Consider the following 24,702-nt stretch of genomic DNA (forward strand, 5'->3'; position numbering starts at 1 on the left):
TCTTTAATGAGTGCCTGCTAATGGCACGTGTGGATTGGAAAGGCCTTAACTGAGGCTCTCTGCAGCTTGTCATTCTTGTGAGCCAATTACAAGGTGCAGCTCATTGCTGAGTGCAGCAACTTCAGGCTCATTATGGCAAACAGGTGTCTCACCAGTAACAGTGGTCATTCTAACCCCCTACAAAGAGAAGGGAGAAAGTTAGAGACAATGGGAGGACAGCTCAGCACCTGGTAGGAACAGCTAGTGGTTGTGCGGTGCAGTGCTCTGCGTTCTGAAAAGCTCCACCCTTGTCCCACAAAGGCTCTCCTCACTCACTGTTCCAGATACTGTGCCAGCTGAGCATTATGCTTAAGGAGCCTAGAAAGCAGGAAAGGGGCACCATTCATCTCTCCTCCTATGAGCCAGGCACTGATCCAGCTGCTCTCCACTTGAGTAATCCTCACCTCAGTATGATGTGGGATTATTTCTCCCATTTTGCAGGCAAGAAACTCAGGCTGTTGGTCTAGTGCAGTTATTCTCAAAGTTAACAATATACCAGAATCACCAGGGGCTCATTAAAACATAGATTGTTGGCCCACACCCAGTTTTAGTTTCAGTAGTTCTTGGGGCTGGGGTGGGACTGGGAATTTGCATTTCCAACAAGTTCCCAGAGCAGGTTCATATTGTTAGTCTGCTAAGGTTAGAATGTGTCCCCCAAAACTTCATTTGTTAGAAACTGGATCTCCAAATTCATATGCTGACAGTATTCACAGGTGGGGCCTTCAGAAAGTCATAGGGTCTGGATGAGGTTATAAGGGTGAAGCACCTGTGATGGGTTTTTCAGAAGAGTGACCTGAGCTTGCTTACTCCTCTTCTGTGATACCTGCCATCTTGTATGATACAGCAATAAAGCCCTTACCAGATGCTGAAACCAGAAAGGAAACAAGTCTGTTCTTCATATTTGACTCAGTCTTAGTGAATCTGTCAGAGAAATAGAAAATGAACCAAGTCATGGTCCTGGGTTACAATTTGAGAACCACTGGAATAGTAGAAAAAGTATGAGTTGAGATTTGATATAGACTCAAGTTCACATAGGAAGCAAATATAAATCCTGTGCCTTTCAGTAGGATAATTGTCATGTCCATAAACCAGCTGAGCCTTGACTACAAAACGGAGCTGATGGCATCTGCTTCCCAGTGTCGCTCAGAGTATTTGCAATAATGTGTATAAAGGGCCTAAGAAGATCTAGGTGGCAGGAGGTCAGCGTGAAATTCCTGCTGTTACCACGGCCAGACATCCTGACAACCTTGTACCCTGGGTCAAGCACAGTCAGAGCTGGAACCCAAGTCTTTCTGGAAGTTTGGCTCTTTTCCTCCTTAGGCCTTCCTTTTCCCCACACATACTTCTCACCCCAAAAATCTCAATGCACTTATAGGGTATAATGACACCTATCATTCCAAATACAAGTCGGCCACTATTGTTTTCCTGCCTGAATCTTACTCCTCAGAAAAAACTTAAATTCCTTGGAAAGGAAACCAGGTTTTACCTGCTTCTACCTTTCTCCAGCACAAAGAAACCTAGAAGTCCCTGGAAAGTCCCGGAGCAGGGAGACCTCCTCTCCAAGGAGTTCTCAAACTCAGCCTCAGCCTCATCTCTAGAGATCCAACCCCTCTTCTCAGCTGCACCTAAATTTGTGAAAGAACTTAACACCTTGAGTGGTCATCGCTTATCCTTCCAACCTTACACACACCACAGGAAGTTCCATGAGATTAGACACAAGTGTCTTGTTCATTATCATATAACCACTTGGTCTTCACTAAACATCTGTTAGAAGAACAGATAAAGTCCCCAGGAAATCCCGTTTGAAAAAATTTTCTTCTCTCCAGATTTGCTAGTAGAAAGTCCTGGAAGTGGAGAGAAAGGCTAAAAGCTTCCTCACTGGTACGGAATGTAAGAGGTCACCCTAGGACACCCATACAATTCAGGATATTCAGGATAGTCCTAGATTTTTTTCTTATCCACCATAATAATGCTATTTAACTCTCAAAGGGGTCCACACTTGGAGAAAAGATTATATGGCCACTTTATGATTGATAGAAGCAAGAGCTTGTAGCAACCCATGAAAGAGATGCAAAAACAAGTCATTCATAACTTCAGAGTCCCAGAAAGAGGATTCTCTGAGACCACTGGCAATGAGAGGCACGTTTGGGGGTCACTTGTCCCACTCCAACCCAAACCTCTGCCCTTCGCAAGACATACTCTCTTCTTCATCTGTTCTCTCCAAGTCAGAAATGCTATCTTATGAAATGCCAGGCCACTTCCAACATGTTGGGCTGGGTCATAAACCAAGGACAAAGTCTTCCCTATCATATCCCCAGCACCTCAAGGAAGTAAGGCACATTTATCATTGGTTTTACTTTCCCTTCCCTCTCGCCCACTGCACAGGCTATAAAGGAAAGACTGGAAAGGGGAATGCAGAATAGAAAGAACTCTTATTTACTTAGAGCAAGGTCACACCTCTCCACTCAGAACAGGTCTTCCTCTGGCAAAGCTCTTTGAAGCAGGTACCCACAGAGAGCCACAGATGTTTCCCTATGGCCAATACATTCCTCAGGTGATAAGTTTTGCACCCTAAATGTTCGGGTGATGGAGACCACCCTGAGCAAGCTACAAATTCATAAATTGACTTTTCATATTAAAAGTCTGAGTCTGCCTATTAGCCCAGAGTGGCTTTTCTGAAGAGTCAACAGTTGGTGTGTGAGAAAAAAACAACTCCCCACTCCACTGATCACAGTGGAGGTCCCAATGATCTGTGACGACTTGGCTGTGACGACAGTATAGCAGCCAAGGGCAGCATGACTATTACAGAAAACTACCATGGCGGCAAAAGTCAATCCATGGGAAGAAAAAAAAACTCCTATTAATCAATGATCTGTTCCTACCAGAATATCTTGTTCCCTTGTTGCTAAGGACCCCGCTCATGTAAGTGCTCTCTACCTCACTGTTCCCTGCACAACCCCTTACCCCTTCTAGAAGCTGTGTGTTCAATAAATAGTGGCAGGCTCCAGAAGATGCTGTCTGAGCCAGATAAGAGCTTTGACCATCCTAGGCCCCCATTTATGCATTAATATATTGTCTTTTTTAATCCTGCATCATACCCTTGATCAGGTGATTAAGTCTGATCACCCTCCGTTGGGGAGCGTGCCCAAATGGGGTGGAGAGCTGGGGGAGCTGCTGGAAAAGACCACACTCTGCATTTGAGAGGTCTGCTTCCAGTTTAATGACAACATTAGCACACACCTGTAATACTGAAACTAAGTCCAATCCCCATATATTTTACTGGATTAAGTGTAAATATTCTAATTTTTTCCAAAAGAATTAAAATAACCATACCACAGTGATATATGCGCACCCATGTTTATAACAGCACAGTTTGTAATAGTTAAAACTTGGAAACAGCCCATCTGCCCATCAGTCAGAGACTAGATAAAGAAGATGTGGATTTTCTATAAAATGGAATACTACTCAGCCATAAAGAATGAGAAATTAGAGTCATTCATAGGAAAATGGATGCATATTGAGGATATGCTCCTAAGTGAAATAAATAAGTCACACCTGTGTAAATACCGAATAGTTTCTCTGGTGTGAAAAACTATAATCGTATGTAAGATCCTAGTGGTATAATTGACAGTGTGAAATAGGAAGAAAAGGGCTAAAGGTGTAAGGGAAGTGGGAAGGGTACTGGAAAGGAAATAAGGGAAAAAATATGAGAAAATGAAAAAATGGAAATAAAGTTTTTGTAAATAGAGAAGAGAGGAGGGCGTGAAGGGAGGGCAGAAGTATGGGGGAAAAAGGAGAACCAAGACCTGTCATGTAAAGGTACAAGATCCCAATGATGAATGTAACTGTTGTGTATACCTAAAATGCACCAATGAACAATGAGAAAAAAAAGAAATATTTTGATCTTTAAGATGTGTCTTAGTCAACTCAGGCTGCTATATCAAAATACCACAGGCAGTGGTGTTAACATTATAGATTTATTTCTCACACTTCTGGAGGCTTGAAATCCAAAAGATTAAGATGCTAACAGATACATTTCTTGGCAAAGACCCTAATTCCTCATTTGTGTCTTTTCAGCCTGTCTTCACATGGCCTTTCCACTTCTGGGGAAGGAAGCAGGAGGGGAACAGACAGACAGACAGACAGACAGAACCCAGAAATGGTTGAGTAACATTTGAATCATCTAATCATAAATTCACACTCCACAGGGAAGGTCTTGCCTTTCAGATTTCTCTTATCTATATCTACCCCAGATTCTGGTTAGCTTAAACAGTGAGAGAGACACAATCTCAAACTCCTCAAGTAAGACTCACAAGAATCAAAAACCTTAGCAAGTTTTAAGACTTACTGATAACTTCAAGGATACAAGTAATTGCAATACACAGGTCTCTAAGAGAGCCAGGGGTCTCAAGGAGAGGTTTGAGACTTGGCAGAGCTCCCTAGCACCTTCACTGCTATATTACCACTTTGGGGTCCCTAAACATGGTACGTGGATGATCACTCATGCAAAAAAAGTTATTAGAACCAAGATACATCATGTAAAGGTACAAGATCCCAATGATGAATGTAACTGTATTGTATACCTAAAATGTACCAATACACTTAATGGAAAGTTATTTAGTTCACAAAACATCACCACTTTTATACTCAAATAGTTACACAGCCTACATGAGACTTCCTAGAAAATTTTGCACCTTAAGTTCTAATTTTCTTTACCATTATGAACCAAATTCTTATGTCCTTCCTTAAGTTCCTATGTTGCCATCCTAACCCTAATATAATGATATTAGGAGGCAGGTCTTTGGCAGGTGATAATTCGCCAAGGTGAAACACTTAAGAATAGAATCAGTAAAATTAAAAAGGAGGAGGAAAGGGAGAAAAGGAAAAAGAGGAAGGGAGGAGAAAGAAAAACACAGTGGGTTCAGTACTCTTATAAGAAGAGACATGAGGGCCGGGGATTTAGCTCAGTGGTTCCACAGCCTGCCTCTGAAGTACAAGGTCCCAAGTTCTATCCCCAGTACCAAAACACAAAAAAAGTGAGAGAGAGACCTAAGAAGAGGGCTTACCAGAGGTCTCTTACCAGAGACTTGAGCTGTTTGCACCTTGATCTTGGACTTCCCCATCTCTAGAACTATGATAAATAAATGTTTTGTATAATCCACCATATATATAGTAATTTCCACTGCGGCAGCTTAAACAGACTAAGAAATTTACCATAAAGCAATTCTACAGCATTCAGGCACATCCTGATGAAAGGCTTTCCAGAGGTAAGGCATCTCCTGTAAACTACCATGAATTACCATCAGTTACCATCAGTGGCTTTTTAGAAGGTCTACTATTAGCAAGCACACGATTGCCTTGCAGACTTTTGGCTAAGAGCAAGTGTAGCATGAACACATGAGATTTAAGCAGAATGCTTTCTTTTTTGCTATCCCAGAGGCATTCCAGAATCCTTACCCAAAGGAAAGGAATAAACCACAGACCTGTTGTTAACTGTCCTTACCACAATATTGAAATTACATCATCACCAGTTAAAAGAATGATACTCGAGGAATATGGTTGGTTCAAAAGACTAACAAGCATTACTTCCCTTGCAAAAATGAAAGAGAAAACACTTATCAAAGCCAACAGCCTTCTCTGGTGGAAGAGTGTTCCGAGTCTGGAGTGTGTTCTGTCTCCTACTATCCCCAACTCAACTTGGGGCTGTCAGCCGGCATGACAACTACCTGATTTTTCCATCAGAATACCACTGCCTCTGCCTCCAAATGAACCTTTCCTACAAAGTGCTTGCCAAAAAACAAGAACTGAGTTAACAGAGACTGCAGGCCCTGGTCCTTGCACTTCGGCCACTAAGCAGCTGTATCATTGGCCCAGTGCCATGGCTTATATTTAGATGCCCTCCTCCCTCAAAGTCTCATGTGCTCATAGGTGAGGCTTTGGGAGGTGACTGGATCATGTCTGTGTGGTGCTGAATTAAGGCATGTGAATATAGATTAAGGGTGTAGGAAAATTAAATTGGTTTAGTACAGTTCTAGGTGTGGATAATGGGAAGGCCCACCCTGGGAGTGCATGGCACCATCCAACAGGCTTCTAGCTTGGATGGGATAAAAGTCCAGAAGTAGGCAGCTGCTGCCACTTTTTGCCTACCCTCCTATGGGCTGTTTCTCCTCTGCCATTCCTTTCTGCCATACTTTCTGGCCTCAGAGCCAGCCAACTACAGATTGAAACTTCTACAAACTGTGAGCTAAAACAATTGTTAGAAAAAAAAGGAGGAAAAAAGACATAAGCTCACCAGCCACGACAAGTTTATTTAGAACAAATTTGAGAGGGACTGAACTTAGACCAGACCGGTAACTCTCATAAAGGCTATGAGGGTTTTTTAGGGTTATGAGTGCAGAGTAGGCTATAAGAGAAAACATTCAAAATGAGACTGTAAGGAAGAAAGTTCAACGAACAGGAATGGGCTCTGCCGGAGATAAGGCTTGAGAAATACAGGGAGTGGTGGCTGCCTGCCAGGAGCAGGGCTAAAGAGTGTGATGGGAGTTACAGGGAGAAGCCATGGTTATTGAGCCTTACTAACCCACAATTATACCCATTATCATATCTTTAGCAGATATGAAAACCTAAGAAGGTGGAAGAGTTTTAAAGTGGCCTCTGGTCAGCCTAGGATGGTGGTGATTGGATTCCTTCAATAAATCTTTCCCCTGTTAATTTGTGAGTATCAGCTTTTTTCTCCCACAGCAATGAAAAAGAAACAATTCCTCACCTGCACTCAATCCTATTCTTATCTTGTTACATAATGATTTCCTCATGCAGTGAGGGCTTCATGTCCTGTTGATGAATATTACGATTTAAAAAGCATGGCAGGTGGGGAAAAAGACTGCAGAAATTTGCTTAAAGAAAAATGAACAATAAAAGGAGAAAAGTAATAGCCATATGACTGTGGGAAGAAAGTCTGGAGAGGTTGGGGAGGAGGATGCTCTTTAATTTCCTCTCTGGTCATTGAGAAAGTTGAAATAAAAGACACAGGGATCCTGAATAAAATAGAAAGAAAAGTAAAATGGTCACCGTTAGGGTACAAACCAAGACCCTCTGGAGAGCGGGAGGGGACATATCAACAATTGCTTCATAACAGACATAAACAGGATGAGTGGCCAGTGAGCCACATGGGTCCCTCCCTGTATGTTGGTGAACATTAGTCACACAAACAGTGGCTTCTGCCATTGGGAGAGTAAGCAAAGATAACAATGGTTTCTTCCAAAGCCAGAACATTTATTTTTTAAAAAATAAATTGGGGGGAAAAAAAAGATTGGGGGTGTAAGTCAGTGGTAGAGTGCCTGCCTAGCATATATGAGACCCTGTGCTCGATCTTCAGAACAAACAAAAAAAAATCAAGCAAAGTGTAAATAACAAAAGATACCTTTACCTTGCTACTATCATTTTCTTTACTTTTACTTATTATTTAAGTTTAATTTACAGTCTTATTTTACCTTTTGTCTTTGATGGAGAACTTCAACTCTTGAGAGAAAAAAGGTATTTTCTCTCACACATAGTATGAACATTTTAAATAGGTAAAGTAGAAAATATCTTTCAAGCTTCAATAAAAAGGATATTAAACTAACCAGGCTCTGTTTATATCATGATCAGCATTAAAAATCAATCTACTAATTCTTTCTTGCAAATAATATTAGGGAAAGAATTACTTTTAAGAAAAAATATATATAAATTTGTAATGCAAGACTGAACTAAATTAGGAAATCTTGTTGCACCCAGATCTGTTTCCCCAAGGACCACCAGAGAAAGTCCACTGCAAGTACAACAGAAGTTTATTTTAGGTTCGAACCCGGACCCTTGTCCACCAAGGGAAGCAAGAGCCCTGAGTTTCAATTACAGCTGGGTTATGCAGGGTTTAAAGGGCTTGAAATCTTACTCTTTCTATTGGCTCATTCTTGAGAATTCTACTCTTTCTATTGGCTTATAACTCTATCTTGCTACTGTATAACATAAGGCACAACACTTCAAACTTATTGGCTATTGCTTAGGCGTGAGCAACGCACAGGTGGGGGTTTGCACAGGATATTTATCTTTAACTATCTAACTGCCACAACTGGTTTCACTGTTCTCTAACCTAGTTTTAGTTATTGGAAAAACATGTTCCGCTCATCTGCTTGAGCAGTTTGTCCTTTAACAACAGGAGGCTATTTACAGAGTTCAAAAAAGTCAACTCACAAAATGGAGTTTAGTCTGGCCGGGCTAAAATGGAGGCATTCTGGTCTCTTAATCTACAGTGGTACAGTGTAAGTACCCCACAATATGAAATGGTTAAATAAACTCTAATACTCCATATGACAGAAAATTGTATAACCATTAAAACTGATTTTTTTAAATTATATTGACAAAGATGCTTCTGATATGTTTAAAATAAATTACATTAAGTTTTGTCAAATATGTATAAATCTATGAATTCATAATAATATTGAAAACAAAAGAAACCACTTTATTTTTAACTTTTAGGGAATGCTGAAAAATCAATCCATTATTTTGCAAACTGATTCAAAAGATTCCTTCCTTATGCAAATTATGCCTTTGTATAACTAAGCAGTTGGTGAGGGGAAATTTATTTTTACAGAATTGTTCTAGCTGATAAACCAAAAGTATATAATATTTGAAATTGAATTTTATACATTTTAATGATTTAACAGATCTAAGAAACATAAAAGAGACCAGATATTATGTGCTCCCTGGGGAATGTACAGGACACCATTTATAATGCTGAATTGACAAAAATAAAACCTCAATTTCATCGAGCTTTTAGATTTAACAATTTACAAGAAGGACAGAGGAAGATTATAAAAGACACCATGCAATCAACAAAATCTAGACTGAGGAACTCTATAGAATAGATGACTGGGTTACTTCAATAAATAAATTTTAAGGGAAAAAAGTAACAGAGAAAGAGTTTAGGATTAAAAAGACTTACCGAAACCTATTAATGAATGGAATCAATTGCAAATATGCATTGATCCAGATTTGAGTAAGCTAAAAAGAAAATTATGAGACAGAGACATTTTAACAGTGGACATTTGAGATATTAAGACAATGCTATTAAATGTAAAGGTGTGAGAAGGATATTATCATTTTTAAAGTCTTTATCTTTGATAGATACGTACTGATAAACTATCCTGAATTGTAGGATTTGCTTCACAATAATGTGACCTGGGTAAACTGCAGTGCAGGTAAAACAACAGTGGCTACTAAAGAAGATTCAAAATAGTATTCAATCCATTTAGCATATGTTTGAAATTTTTCAGAGTAAAAATATTTTTATAAGTGAGGCAAGGGAAAGATGTTAGAGCATATCTAGTGCAATCCCATCACGGAAAAAAGCTCAGAAGGCACCCACACACATATGAAGAAGCATGAGAAGGAAACAGAAAACATACAGGCCTGGATGTAGCTCAGCGGTATAGATCATGTGCAAAGCCCTTGCCGCAATCCTCAGCACTACCAAAAAAAAGTCTAGAAGGTATCTCTGGATGACAGAATTCTGGGTAATTTCTCGCATTTCACATTCTTAACTGTTCACGATTTTTAATGAGTATACATTATTCTTAGTATTTGGGGAAAATATACTACTTACATTTCTTTAAAAAACAGTTTTGAGTAAATTAAAGGATCTCTGGTGGGCAGAATTCTAAAGTTATGTTGATGGATAAAAGCTTATTACTTGGTACAGGTACAAACTGCCAATGATGAATGTCATCATATTGTATACCTAAAATGTAACAATAAAATTAATGGATTTTTTTTTAAAAAGCTCATCACTCTGCTAATCCTTGTTGCTGGCGTCTAGAGCCACTGAGGCACATTACCTCATCAGGTAAGCTAACATCTGAGATCGTGTCACACAAACATCCCAATGGAAGAAATGATACGTTTCCCAGATCTGACAGAAAAAGCATAACTGGATTCATTAAATATGAAGTAGTCAAACTCCAAAGGTTACTGAATAAATAATGTTATTTAACAAAGTGAAATTGGAGTGTAACTCGACTGAAATTAGCATTCATTTCCTTCCTGGAAATTCCACCCTTTCTCAGAGAGTGGCAAATGGGAGCATTCCACCAGCCTCTCCCTTAGGGTCTTGATCTGAGAGTCACCCATAAGTAAAGTGTCAGGGAGGGCAAAGGCATCATTTTGCACATGTGCACCGGGGATCTTCCAGAAGACTTGGTTCACCAACATTTATTTGACATCTGACATGCAGAAAGTCCTGTGTTTCACACTGTGGTTTAAAAAATCTATGAGGACTAGAAGGAGAAGGGATTTTTTTTTCTAGTGAGTTTTTAAATATAGGGTTCTGTTGTCATCAGGGACTTGAAGAATAGCCAGACAGAAGGAATTAGTTTTGCAGAGAAGGAGAAGGCTGAAGCTCTCACAGACAAGCAGCAGCCAACTCTCACCAACCTGCTTTTATTAGATACATGCACAATACTTCCATGAGAATATACAGTTAGTTCCTTACAGATTATCTCTAGCAAAGCATTAGAAAATATTTTTTATGAACACCTGGTTCTAGTTATTCGTATACTTTCTCAAAGCAGACTGTTCCCAGGATGTTATTGGATGGTTCTCAAGACTGTTTGCAGCCTTGAACTTCTGAGTCGTGGCTCCTTGTGCAGAACCACAACTGTAGTTCCTATTCCAATCCATGTCCCCATGTAACCTTCTCCTCTACACTTCCCTGTTTTGTTTTTGCTTTATTTTATGCAGCATCAAAGAAAATACAGAGCCTTGTCGAGAGGCTACTCCTTGCTGATGCCGGAGCCTCCCCCAGACTATACAGAAAACAATACAAATATATATGGACATTAATAACAATCTTACACAGGATCCTATCATAGCCTTTAAATGAGAGAGAGGATTTAAATCCTGAATACCATCTTTCACACTTTGTGCAAGATCAGTCCTACCAATTATCTCCAATTGTTTTTGATAAGTCTCTCTAATTTGTAATTCCAAAATCTCATGAGATATATTCCCATGAATAAACAGATGTTTTTAACCTTTTCCTAAGGAAACACAGTTTCGTTACAAGGGATAGAAGTCACACAAAAGGTGGATACATTCCAACCACAGCGCAAGTGAATCTGGCGCTGTAATCTAATAATTTGATCACCCATCATTACAATAGCTTGTGCAGGTCGGCAAGTGGGCTAGAAAGTTCATTATCAATCTGAAGTTGTGATGTCCACATTTTTCTGAATCTTTATGCCAGTCCTGAACAACTCAGGTGTTTATATAGCTTCGTGGAGAGCAACTCCAGCAGTCGCTGCCCTGGCTGTAATAGCTGTCAGTCTGAGAATGGCTGCACCAATCAGCTCGATCATCCTCTTGGACCTTCTCAGGAGTCCTTTAAGAATGTGTTGTAGCATCAAGCTAGAAGGAGAATCCTGCCATTGTCTAGTCATAGGTACAGGTACCCACACACCTGTTCTTGCCTTCAGAATATAAAGACTGTGAGAACTAATGTTAAACATTATAGTATGACTTATACAAGTAAAAAAGGAACAATTGACACAAGTTACCAACCCTGCTGTTTCATTGCAGTTTAGAATCCCACTCATAAATATAAAAGAAAGGCAAACACAGGTCTGAATATATCTGGTTTCATTTATCATGCAAGATAATTGAGTATGATTATTAGTTTGATTTTCCCATATGCTACTTTTCCATGCTCTTGAGGGTTTAAGGGCAGCCCAAACCTTCCAAAGATGAAACTGTATAGGTTGAAAGGGCAAACGTGGGCTCGGTGCGACAAACCCGCCTCCATGCCACACGACTGACTTATTTCCTCTACTATTAGCAGTGATTTGATTCTCTCGGTGCCATCTTAGATCAGAGCCACACCCCTTTGTTTGAGCAGAGCCCATAGGACTCCAATCAGTGATGCTTCCATCAGAAGTATTAAGACTCAAGCAATTTCACCTCTGCACTGAGTCCAATGGACCCAATCACTGAGATGATCAACAATGGTTGTACAGCAAGGTGGAAGATCAGGACGACTAGTTCATTTGGTTGAATTAATTTCTTTAAACCCTTCAACACTTAAAAGAAACAATCTTTTAGAGGCATCAGTCTTGGTGTCATTCTGAACCACCGAAAGCCATGCCTGGGGGGCTATTTTAAGACAATGTTCTTCATATCCAATACAAATAGGTAAACCTTCTGCTCCAAAAGTATAATTTTCAATTATCCTTCCTTCCTCCCCTGGCCTAAAAGGGCCACGATCATCATAGGGGCCTGGCCTCCAGATGGAATCATTTACATACATGGGGATAGTATCACCCCTCCAAATAACAATCCTGTTTAAGGATGCATTTGGAATATAAGCCCAATGAGTATAATTTGTTCCACTAACCTGTGTAGTAATTAAAGATAGCATAGCCAAAAACAAAGTGGTCCATGCAACTGGTCGTCCTGATTGTTGAACCACTGTTTGGCCTTCATCAGTTAACTTTTTAATTGGCCCCAGGTAGGCAATGGAGCGCATCAAGTTCACAGAAGAGTCACAGGAACTGCTGGACAGCCAATATGCATGCATTCCTTGTCTTCTGTGATTCCCAGAGTATCAAACTTTCGTTTCTGGCTCATTCTTCAGTTTTATGTCTCAAGTCGGGACCCAAAACTTCTTGTCACCTGTGGAAATAAAAGCATAACCTCGGCCCACCTCAAAACCTGAGCAGGTATTTTGTATTAGCATTTTCATAAGATGGGGCCTGTAAAAAAAGCTCTTGAACATCTGGTTGCACAATAGCTCTAGTAATAGCAGTTCAAAGTCGGGATAAGAAATCAGTAAAAGGTTCCCCAGGCTTTGTATGAAGTCCAGTCACATGAGTTGAATGCATACTATAAGAATTAACAGCGTCCTTAAAAGCCTTTAAAACCTTATATTCCATATTATGATGATCAATTTGGATATAACCTTGGGGATATTGAGCATTAGCTGGCATATTTTATCAAAGTATAGGAAATCCAAAGAAATCTAAATGATCATAGGAATTATCACGTGAACAATCTTTATCAAAATCCAAAAGCAACTTTTTTCCAAAAGATCTTTTAAGCTGTACTAGGGGCCTTTGAAGTGTCACGGGGCCAATGTGTGCCACTGACAGAGAAAAGACAGGAGCGGGAGGGGCCGAAGGCTTAAAGCTTTCTTTCATAAAAGGATTACAAATAGTCGGGGTTTCTGTTTCTTGTTTCTTCGCATTTCCTCTTCCAGTTTGGAAAGTTAATTTATCTACCTTCTCAGATATCTGCTGAACCTCAGCCATCAGGATTTTATAATCCTTCATGTAAGACTTGGAATCTGATCCTTCAGTGTTTACATCCTCACTTGCACTTTCAACTGAGGATAACTCCTTGGATTTTTTACCAAATTCACAGTCTCCTTTTTTTTCCGTCTTTATCTCCAGAGCAAGTAGAAGCCCGCTTTGGCAAAGGGGGAAGAGGTCAGGATCACACATCATCCACAGACTCATTCCCCCAGTGCGTTACCTGATTTAGTTGCTCATGATCTGTACCATAGGATTCCAGTTCAGACTGCAAAGTCTGGAGAGCTACGGATATCAAATTACGGAGTGACCAGACTGAAGCTGGAATTGTATCCCCAGCCGGATGAGCGCACAGTAAAGCCCGCGTAACTTCTTTCCATACTTTTAAATTTAACTGAGTTTTACCACTGGGGTGAAACCAATTACAATGTTTTCTTACCGTGGAGAATAGCTCCCTGAACTGCAAACTCTTCACCTTCACCCCTGCACTTTTCAGCAGATTGTGAAGTAATTTGATATATCTCGGTAGATGGGGAATTCCCCATGACTCTACTCTGAAATTCCCAAAAGTTTTGTTTTCTCCTGAATGTACTTTTTTTCCTTTTGGTTCCCGCATCTTTTTGAGACTTACACTTCAGGTCCCTCTTCCGGCACCACTTGTTGTCATTGGGGACATGAAGTGTCCTAGCCAGACAGCAGTTTTGCCAAGGAGTAGAAGGCTGAAGCTCTCACAGACAAGCAGCAGCCAATTCTCACCAACCTCGGTTTTTATTAGATACATGCACAATACTTCCATGAGAATAAACAGTTAGTTCCTTATCTCTAAGGAACTGCTAATAATAATCTGCTAGATTATCTCTAGCAAAGCATTAGAAAATATTTTTTATGAACACCAGGTTCTAGTTGTTCACATACTTTCTCGAAACAGACTTCGCAGAATGTCATCGGATGGTTCTCAATACTGTTTGCAGCCTTGAACTTCTGAGTCGTGGCTCCGTATGCAGAACCACAACTGCAGTTCCTATTCCAATCCGTGTCCCAATGTAACCTTCTCCTCTACAGGGTTTGCTTCAGAAGATTGCAGTCTAATTGGGATCACAGCACACAGCACACACAGCTGGGAACATGTTCCCCCACTCAGCCCCAAGCCACCTGGCCTGGTGTCCCTATGCACAGCCATAGAGCTCAACCAGCCCCTTGGACACACGCTCCACAGCCAGCTTCTCACCTCCACCAGGGCTGCTTGGATAGGGGTGGACAGAAGATGGCAGTGGTGGACACAAAGATGCCTCCCACGTATCCTGAAGCACCTCTTCCTCCCACCCTCCACCACCTCCAGTTCTGGGCCCACTGGCAGGCCACACTGCATGCTCACTACTTACTCCAGAGCCTCAGCCCTCTTAAGTCTTAGATTCCTGAAATCCAAAGACAGTGCCCACTTGAGCACTTTGCCCTCTACCTGAATGTCATACCCTACCAGCTGAAGAGGAAAGGATGAGCCTCCCCAAGGTATTTACAAGGGAATTTTTTAGGTTATCTGTTTCTTAATCATTGCTGGTAGACAATGTCTTTGGTGCCCGCTTGAGTGGTTGGACAGGGAAATGGGCCCAAATCCCTAGACCTCTCAGTCTAAGCAGCACCATTCAATCTCTTCCAGGAAGAGCAACCCCACGGGTGACTTCCATTTGAAAAGAGGTCTCATCTAAACTCGGGTTGAAGAATCTGACCCAATACCGAATTTTTTTATTAATTATTATTTCAACTGTATAACATCATTCAAAAGTCCTGATCTCATCCAGCATAGGATAATGATTAAGAGCACTGGCTCTAGAGCCATGTCTGGGAGATTCATACACTGACTCTCCCACATACAGGTGTGTGACCCTGAGAAAATTATTTATCCTCTTCTTTTTTCCTCACTGGCTTGCTGGAAGTATTAGATGTAATATGTAAGTTGGTTGGCACAGTGACTAATGTATAGTAAGCAATCAATAAATGTTAGCTATCATTAATTTTTAATTCCCGAGTATAAATTAGTCTATCAGCTCTGTTCTTAAAGAATGAGACAAATTTTGATGTAGTTGGCTTTAAATCCACTAAGTCAGCTATTCCAACTTCTTTTCTTTAACATTACCCACTCTCAGGCCCATGCTACTTTCCTTGCTCCAAGGTCAGCTCGAATGGTCATTTCAGTGCCATCATTTCCTTCCTATATCTGGAATTCCCAGGTCCCACACAGAAAATACAGAGGGTCTTCTATGTCCAAATTTTAACTGAGGGCCTGCACTTGGCCTAGACTGGAAATTTATGTATCTGTTGTTGAAAACCCAAGTCTAGGGCACTCTGCTGAGGACAAGGTGAGTATAGCTGAAATCCTGTCCCTCCCTAGTGACTGTAAATTTGATTTAATCAAAAAAGCACGGGTTAAGGATTTAATGGAGACCGGTCTCCAGCTTGGAAAGAAGAGGAGTAAAAAGAGAGCTGTTATTGACATTTTTACTGCCTAGCAGAAGATTCATGTCTGGCTTGAGTGAGTGAATCAGGGAATCTATCAGCATTGGAAAATGGATGAGGTGCCGATCAATCTCTCTCCCACAAAAATAGTGGTTGGCAGCTTCACTTGCCAAGCTGTTCACCAGGCGAGCACCAACTATGCTCCTGGGACTATGGAGCCAAAAAAAAAGCACAGATGGGTTAGAGTTATGTCAGCCTTTGAGATTTGAAACTGAGCCCCCCGAATGTACAAGTGGGTAGGTGCTCCTCTGAAAATTATCTGAAGATAGGAATTCCCCTCCGATTCCAAAGTACTTACTCTAGCATTAGAGAATTACTGTTTTATCTTCAAGCAATGTATCTTCCTAGTCCTCTTTTAAAATTATAAATATTGTGGAAATTGATCATTAAAAAATGTTATCAGGGATGAATGGCAGAGGGTGAATTAGTTTTTCCAGTCTCTTACTCCACAGTGGTATGTTAAAAACTTGTTGAGGGAGAGATTTGCCTGGGATGGCAGAGAAGGCAACAGAACAACGAAGTCTATGGTCCCACTCACCACATCAAGTTGTGGCCAAGGAGGATCAGAGACTGTGTTTTCCTGCCTTCCTTACTTTGGGTGGGATTATGTCTTGCCAATGAATGTGGGTTAGAAGTGATATATAGTACCTTGAAACTGACATGGTAAAATATTAAGTGCAGGTTTCTGCACAACCCTCCCCCATCTACCAGCTGGGTGACACCTGCTACGACTTATAGCAAAAGATAGCAAAGCCCTAAGATGGAAGCAGCTCAGACCCCTGAGTTGCCCCTAGGAAAAGAACTGCCTCAAATGGGGTGGACTGTGATGGTAGACTTGTGGGTGGTGACAGAGAAGTTAAGGTCCCTCACTTCAAGGGGGAGGCATTGATCTGCAGTGTTGCTATCACAGATACAGCCCTGGGGCATAAGGGTAGTGAGGGTGATAACACTTTGTAGGGAAGGAGGGAGAGTGAAAATCCACAGCAAGTTGCACACACTGTGAGCAAAAATTCCCACCAGTCACCTGGGTTAAGTTGTGAGAAATCATTCAACAAACATAAGGAACAGGAATCCATTATTCCAACTAGGACTTATTCTGTCAGAAGAAACTCTTCTGTATTTGATTGACAGTGATGGGTTGTCTTAAATTTTTGTTTTGATTTGTTTTTCACTAGGCCTGAAAAAGCCACTGCAGCTAAGATGCAGCTTATCCTTAAAGTCCTCTGAATAAGTGCATAAAGCTCCAAGAAAAAGCTATCCTAGATCAACATACATTCTAGTACACTTGTTTTCATCACTTTTTGAAACTCCAGGCACAGATTTGGATCAGGTAGTAAAGTGAGGTTACTAATTGTCTTACTTTCCTGTCAATGAGACAGAAATACCCAACACCGACACTTAAAAAAGGAGAAGTTTATTTTGGCTTATAGTTTCAAACTGTTGTCGACTAACTCCAAGCAAAAACAGGATGGCAGAGGGGCACAGCAAAGAAAAAGGTGCCCAATCTGTGGTGTCCAGGAAACAGAGAAAGTGAAGAGAGGAGCCAGGGACAAGAATACACACTTCCAGGTCACACCCCAAGTGACTCATCTCCACCGAGGCCCGCCCCACCTCCTATGAGCACATTCAGCTACTGAGTTCATAGTGGATGAATCCTCTGATAAGTACACTGTCCCTCATGAGCCAATCCCTTTTCACACACACACGAGAATTTGGGAGTCACTTTCGATCTAAACCATATCACTGATGGTACTTTATTCTTCAGTCTTTTGCTACTCCTGATATGATACACTTACTTTGTGCCAGGTTCTATTCTAGGAATTTGTGGGTACAGGTCTATTAAATAAATAAATAAAATATATTCAAGTCACCTATTTTTTCTGTTAACCAGTCAGTCTATCTTTTGAGTGACTTTTATGTAAGCATGATTCTCCCAGACCCACTCTTTATAAATGCTGAGCAGGAGGCAGGGTATAAAAAAGTGGAAACCTTTTCAAACAGAATTCCCCTACATTGTCAACAGATTATAAGGGCTAATGCAAATCGGAACCAGCCCATTCATCCCACCAAAATTTCTGGCCAAGCCTCTACAAGATGATGTCTACAGGTGAATTAACTTGTTTATTTCTCCAGATAAGGTTTCTGAAAGTCCTCATGCTTCATTCTCAAATACCCTAAGTTAAATACATACATACATACACAGACAGACACACACACACACACGAGCGCGTGTGCACGCATGAGTATATTATATTGAACATTCTAACAATCTGTCTCTGGAAGCAAACAACTCTAGCTAACTCAAGCAGAAAAAAAAATTTATTTGTAGTGCACTGACCTTCTCACATGGAAGTTTTCAGCATAGGTTCAAAAGAAAGAGGAAAGTTAGGGCAAATAAGGCACTGAGAAGACTGCACCATGACAGCAGCCCTCAAAATGCGCCATCACCAGTGTCACCGTCACTGGGCAGCAACAGAGAATGATCTATGTATATCCTGTGCAACTGTCATGGAAGTCACAAGCTTCACTGCCAGGAGGAAGCCAGGAGGAGTGACAACACTCCCCTTCCCTTCCCTTCCCTGAAGCAGGTAATTTGGAGACTAATCAGCCAAAACTAATGTGGTTGTTGCAGTCCATCCCTTTGTCTCTGCACATTTCCTCATACTGTTCTTCCCATATTTAAGTTTTGTAACTGTTCCTAACATAACTCAACTATTCCTCAAAATACTGAAAGTACTCTGAACCCTACCCATGGTCCAACACCCATTATACATACCCATTATATATATTATTACATCAGTTGACTCTATCTGGCTTAAAATCTAGGATTTTCAGACTGTAACCATTTGAATTATAATTCTATTGCCATCTTGTTTGATATTCTGTATTGTATATAACAAATTATAAAATAACCATCAACTCTATAGACAATAATGACAAAAGATAAGACAGGAAGCTCTCTAAAATACATACATGTGTATATCAAAAGACAAAAAAATAACTGAGTAGACAAAGGCGGTCTGTGCTTCTGAAAATATGGTAGCTATGTCTCCCAATCTTCACTGCTAGTTCACATTCTTTCACAGAGCCCCTACCACCTGCTATGCAGCTATTAACCTGGAAAACACTTTTATCACTATTTCAATAACCAGAAAAGCAAAATTAAACAAAGTTTTAAAACTCAGGGTAGCTTGCTTTCATCTGATAGACAAAACAATATGCTTTCACTGTCTTTCTTTGGGGATATATCTTAGAATCCATGCTGTACTTTGCTTTAGTCCACAGGCAGTTTCTATATCACCATCATACGGGATATTGTATTCATCCACATCATGTTGTTGGAATGCAAAAATCAGAAAGCTCAAGAATGCTAGATAATTTGGTTAGGACCAAAAGGGTCAGAGATAAATCCCACGAAAATATTTGGACATGTCATCTCAGTAAAATTTCCTTTGCCCATAGTCTAGAACATTGACTTCCACCCTTGTGAGTCTAGGATGTGACAATACTGAAGACTTTGTATGCGAAGAAGGAACAACAGCACAGGACATGATGATTGCTCCCCTGAATTGTAACCACGGCTGCTACCTGACCTTGTCTGTTCCACACCCACAAATGGAAGCTGTTATGTCAGCTGGGATGACTGATCTTTCTAAGGAAAATAGATGCTTCTCTATACAATAAGAGCAAGAAGGTATATGGGGTAAACTACAGTGCGCTGTTGGGGGCTTCCTGGCATTTCCATGTGTGTTAGGTAGGATGACACACAGCACCACCCAGTTCTACTTCCTGGAACCTACAAATATGGCGGATTACACAGCAAAGGAGAACTAAGATTGCTAACCACACTGCCTTAAAACAGGGAGATTATCATGTTTGATCCCATTAGAATCATATTAATAACTTTCTAATAATTTCATTTTTATTTCAGGTCCTATTTACATTGTGCCAGTAAAACTTAATAGATACCAACATCTTGATGATGGCACTAATTTTTCAAATTCATCTACAACATACTACTGCTTTGATTTACTGTATTAGAAGTGTGTGATAGTTATATGGGATTTTCCTCCCATAATATTCTTAACTGCCTGGGTCAGAGAGACGACCTTGGGATTCTAGCAACTGCTGAATATACATGTTCCAAATTTATACCCACATAAATGGAGAAATAACCTCAGGATGGGGCATACTGTAAAGCAGACTCGGGATAAAATCCAAAACCCTGGCCTCTTTAAACTCCCACAGAACCCTGGACTACAATAATATTCTGTTCCCACAGAAAATGGACTTATCTCAGAACTAGTTTTCAGTAATTCCCAAAAGGACTAAATTTTCCCTGCTCCCTTTGGTAAACAGATACAGTCCCTTTGCAAAAGATTTGAAGGAGTCAGCATAGGTATATTTGAAAGTACTGCGGAAAACTTCCTCAGGGAATCTGTCTTCCCTTTGATTCAAAGAACTCTGGGTTTGCAGCTGACTTAAGTTTTCATATTAGACAAGGATCATGAATTGATCACCACATTTTCAGGTGATTTTTTGTTTGTTTACAGTCCAAGTAGAATCTTAGTGAGCTATTTACCTGTTTGGATTCTAGGGTTTAAAATTACCTTGTACCTATAATGTGGTCATGTGGCTCAAAACCCCTTCTAATTACCGCTTTAGATATACACTGATCATAATTTGGTAACCATTTGGGGTCTTTTCACCTTTGCTCCCCATCCTCTTCCATTCCAAAATCCACTCACCCTGATTGAAATCAGGAAGCCAGAAGATAGGGAGAACTCTTGAAAACATTAGCATAGGAGAGGAAATTTAGGAACAAATCCTCAGCAGCACAGGAACTAGCACAAAGAAACAACAACTGGGATCTCATCTTATTACAAAGCTATTGCACTGCAAGGGAAACCACCAACAGAGCAAAGAGAAAAAAATTTTACCAGCTGTTCCTCAGACAAAGGTCTACTACTAGACTATATAAAGGACTCAAAAATAGCAGACCCACCCCAAATATAAAGACCCAATTCAAAAACGGGCATCTGAAATGAACAGACATTTCTCAGACAAACAAGTAAAAGCAGCAAATAAACATATGAAAAATGTTCAAAATCACTGGCCATTCAAGAGATGCAGATGAAAACAACGCTGAGACTCCACCTCACCCCAGAAAGAATGGCTGCTATCAAGAAATCAACCAATAACAAATGTGGGCGGGGTTGTGGGGAGAAAGGAACCCTTCTTCATTGTTTATGCGAGTGCAGACTGGTGCAACCACTGTGGAAATCAGTATGCAGATACCTCAAACAATTAGGATTAGAAGTTCAATTTGACCCAGGTATTCCTCTGCTGGGTATCTCCAAAAAGAATTAAAAGAATCATTGGGCCAGGATTTAGCTCAGTGGTGCACCCACCTGCCTCGCAAGCACAAGATCCCAAGTTCAAGCCGCCGTACCAAAATAAATAAGTAAGTAAAATAAAAGACACCGTGATATATGCACACCCGTGTTTATAGCAGCCCAGTTTGAGATAGCTAAAACTTGAAAACAGCCTAACTGCCCATCAACTGGAGAGTGGATAAAGAGGATGTGGGGTTTTTTATAAAATGGAGTATTACTCAGCCATAAAGAATGAGTAACTAGAGACATTTATAGCTAAGTGGAGGCACATTGAGGACACACTGAAGTAAAATATATAGGACACACATGTGCAAATACTGAATCGTTTCTCTGGTATGAAAAACTCAAAATTTATAAATGGATCAAAATGTATCATTGATATTGTAACCCAGGGAGAAAATATTTAAAGGAGTAGGGGAAGTGGGAAGGTAGAGGAAAAGAAAGAAGGGAAAACAAATAATATGAGAAATGGAAAAACATGGAAACAAAGTCTTTGTAACTAGGAAAGGGTGGAGAGGGTAAAAGGAGGGCAGGGGAATGGGGAAAAAATAAGAACCAAGACACATCATGTAAAGGTACAAGATCCTAATGATGAATATAACTATTATATACCTAAAATATACCAATAAACTTAATGGGAAAAAAAATAAGAAAGAAAGAAATCAGGAAGCCCATTTCTACTGTAATGACTCAATCGGGGAAGCCCAGGATGACACTTCTGAAAAGTGGTGGCTCTTCCTCCCACCAATGCATTTCTTAATTACCTAAATAAGAGTAATGTCTAAGACTCTTGAGAGGCCTATTCGGTATCACTCTTAGCTCCTGCAAGGAAGGCAATCTTTTCTTATGATGAGCATTCCAACCATCAAGCAGGCAGTGAGCAAAGTTTAGGGAATAGGAGAGACATTTGAGCCTAGTCAAATTCCACCAGAACCAAATCTTGCTGTTCATCTAAGCTCCTGGGGCTTCGGGGGGAACAAGTTCACTGCTTGGACCTGCAGGGGGCTGGGGGAGGGGAGCAGACCCAGGCCTCTGCCATCAGTGCTGCCCAGATGCGCCTCACATTCCATTTAGCTTATAATAGCAGATATGAAAATTTCATCAGGTTTTCTGCTTTACTCTTGTGAAATATTAAACATCAATAAATTATTAAGCCTGATGTAAAATACTACAAATGTTCTTAGATTTCATCAAGTGATACTTGGGCGGCACATTTGTTAGAGCTATTTTGTGTAAGACAAACCTATTTCTACAGTGGATGTCTTGTTTCTTCTCCCATTACCTGAAATCCTCAGTAGGAAAATGTCTGTTGTGGGATTTGGGGGGCTGCAGATAAGACACAGGGAAGCAGGAGGCCAGCACAGAGCACTGCTTTATGTACTCACGGCTGATGTGGCACAGCTCAGAATCTACACATGGGAAACAGGGAACGAGACGGAGGGCAGCGGTCCAAACTAGAAAAACTTAAACTGTCTTGAGAGTCCCTTCAGTGACCTTTTCTCTTGATCTTCAGCACTTTAAGTCGGGAGGCCTACGACTGCATGTTTGGGGAACTGACAAGAAGTTGCTGCATCTAGCCTGAGGAGATTCTCAAGAAACAATCAGCCTGCATGTGAATCCAGATGTCTTAGTCATTTTCCTGTTGCTGGGGCAAAATACCTGACACCCTCAATTTAATGGATGAGAAGTTTATTTTGGCTCACAATTTCAGGGGTTCAGCCCATGGTCTGCTGGTTCCAATGCACAGTAGAAATGCCTGGCAGAGAACAGCTGCTTGTGTCTTGGCAGGCAAAGGCAGAGAAAGAGGAGAGTGAGGGAAGAGCCGGAGACAAGAATATACTCTTCCAGGTCATGACCTTGGTGATCTCCCTCCTCCTGGCAGGCCCCACCTCCCAATCGCACATTCAGGTACAAACTTAGTAGTGGGAGCTGAGCATTACCACCCTCCAATCACCTCCAAACACATGAGGCTTGGGGAACAGTTTAGAACTAAACCGTAACACCAGCTCATCCAGCAAGTGGACAGAGTGGTTCAGTGGAGGACCCCTCTTTGCTGAAGATCTCCCCGGAAAAAGCTCCGCCTAAGAAAGACTTGGGAAGTCTTCACCTCCCATTGGTAGAAGTCCTGAGCTCAGCACCGCAGCTGCTTCACTGCTCTCCCACAGCCCCGCCTCCTGGGTCTAGACCTGAGTTGGGAAGAGAGGGACAGATCCAAGAGAAACCAGAACTCAAAGCTTGCACCAGACAGTGCTGCACTTTGGTGCAGAGCCACTCTTCTAAGGTCAAGGGCTTTTCACTACAGAACACCCTGAAAAGGCAAGTGGACATCATCACCGGTATTGCTGCAGAGTGCCACTCAGCACAGCACCCCCAGGGAACAGTCATCCAAAGCAGGAAACTCTAGACACAGGACACCGTGGAATGATAGTGAGCCTGGGGAACAGCCGTTCTGGGACAGCAGCAGTAGGCAGGTGACACTGACAATACAGAGCAAGCTGTAGGGCACAGACACATGCATTGCAGAGATGCTGGACAATGCCGCCCGCACTCCGCCCCCTCAGACCCCGGGCTGCACCTGTCCTCCTGCCCCTAGAAAAGGGCACCACCCATGTGCTCCTTCACTCTGCACTCCCCGTGACCTCGGCCTCTCTTTCTCTGACTCCATCTCCTCCCTCTCTCTCTCTCTCTCTCTCTCTCTCTCTCTCTCTCTCTGTGTGTATTTATATAATTATTTGTCAAAGCAACTTAGCATTCCTCTCACATCCTCTCAACAAGAAAGAAAGGTTTAACCATCAGGAATGACTTTGCCAACAAACACTAAAATCCTAAACATTTTCTTTTAAAACATGAGGACAGTCCTCATTCCCATCACACCAGCCCAGTGGCAGTGGATTCAAGGTCGGTCCTGGATCACCAAGAACCTAGATTCCTTTGATCTTCGGCACTTTCTATATTTCTCAGTGTGTTAGGTGTTTTCCTCATATGGTCACTTCATGCCGTTGCTCTAGGTATCATGGTCTCATATCATGTGCTATGAAGTCTAGAAAACCCAACTCTAGTGGCTTCCACCGTGGGCCCATTTTGCTCACCCAAGAGATCCAGAGGTGTGCAGTGGCCAGCAATCGTCCGCATCAGTCCAGCTGCTCTGTCATTCTCCTCTGCCGGCCTCTGTGGGCTGGCTTCTGTGTTGTTTGCCAGTGGATGGTAACAAGGTGGCTGTTGCAAGCCATATATCATTTCTGTACAGGACAAAGAAAAAGGAGCAGAGCCAGCTGCTGCTGCATGTATCCCATTATATCAAAATATCAAGAGATAGGATCCAGGGGTAACGGCTCTGCTTACAGCCTCTGCTACTTGGGAAGATGCGGCAGGAGAATCACTTGAGCCTGGGAGTTTGGGACCAGCCTGGCCAACATACC

At 41.3% G+C, this 24,702-nt stretch overlaps 1 long non-coding RNA gene across 1 annotated transcript; it reads right to left on the bottom strand.

Annotated features, from left to right (window-relative positions):
* On the bottom strand, positions 1–24,702 carry LOC104867806. Its single transcript, XR_781861.1, has 4 exons — positions 24,626–24,702; positions 24,373–24,522; positions 899–960; positions 1–177 (listed from the first exon to the last, which is right to left on the bottom strand). It is a non-coding gene; the product is annotated as an uncharacterized LOC104867806 (long non-coding RNA).

The sequence above is a fragment of the Fukomys damarensis genome, unplaced genomic scaffold (genome assembly GCF_012274545.1).
Source record: "Fukomys damarensis isolate Sample0158 unplaced genomic scaffold, DMR_v1.0_HiC HiC_scaffold_29, whole genome shotgun sequence".
Taxonomy (NCBI): Eukaryota; Metazoa; Chordata; class Mammalia; order Rodentia; family Bathyergidae; genus Fukomys; species Fukomys damarensis.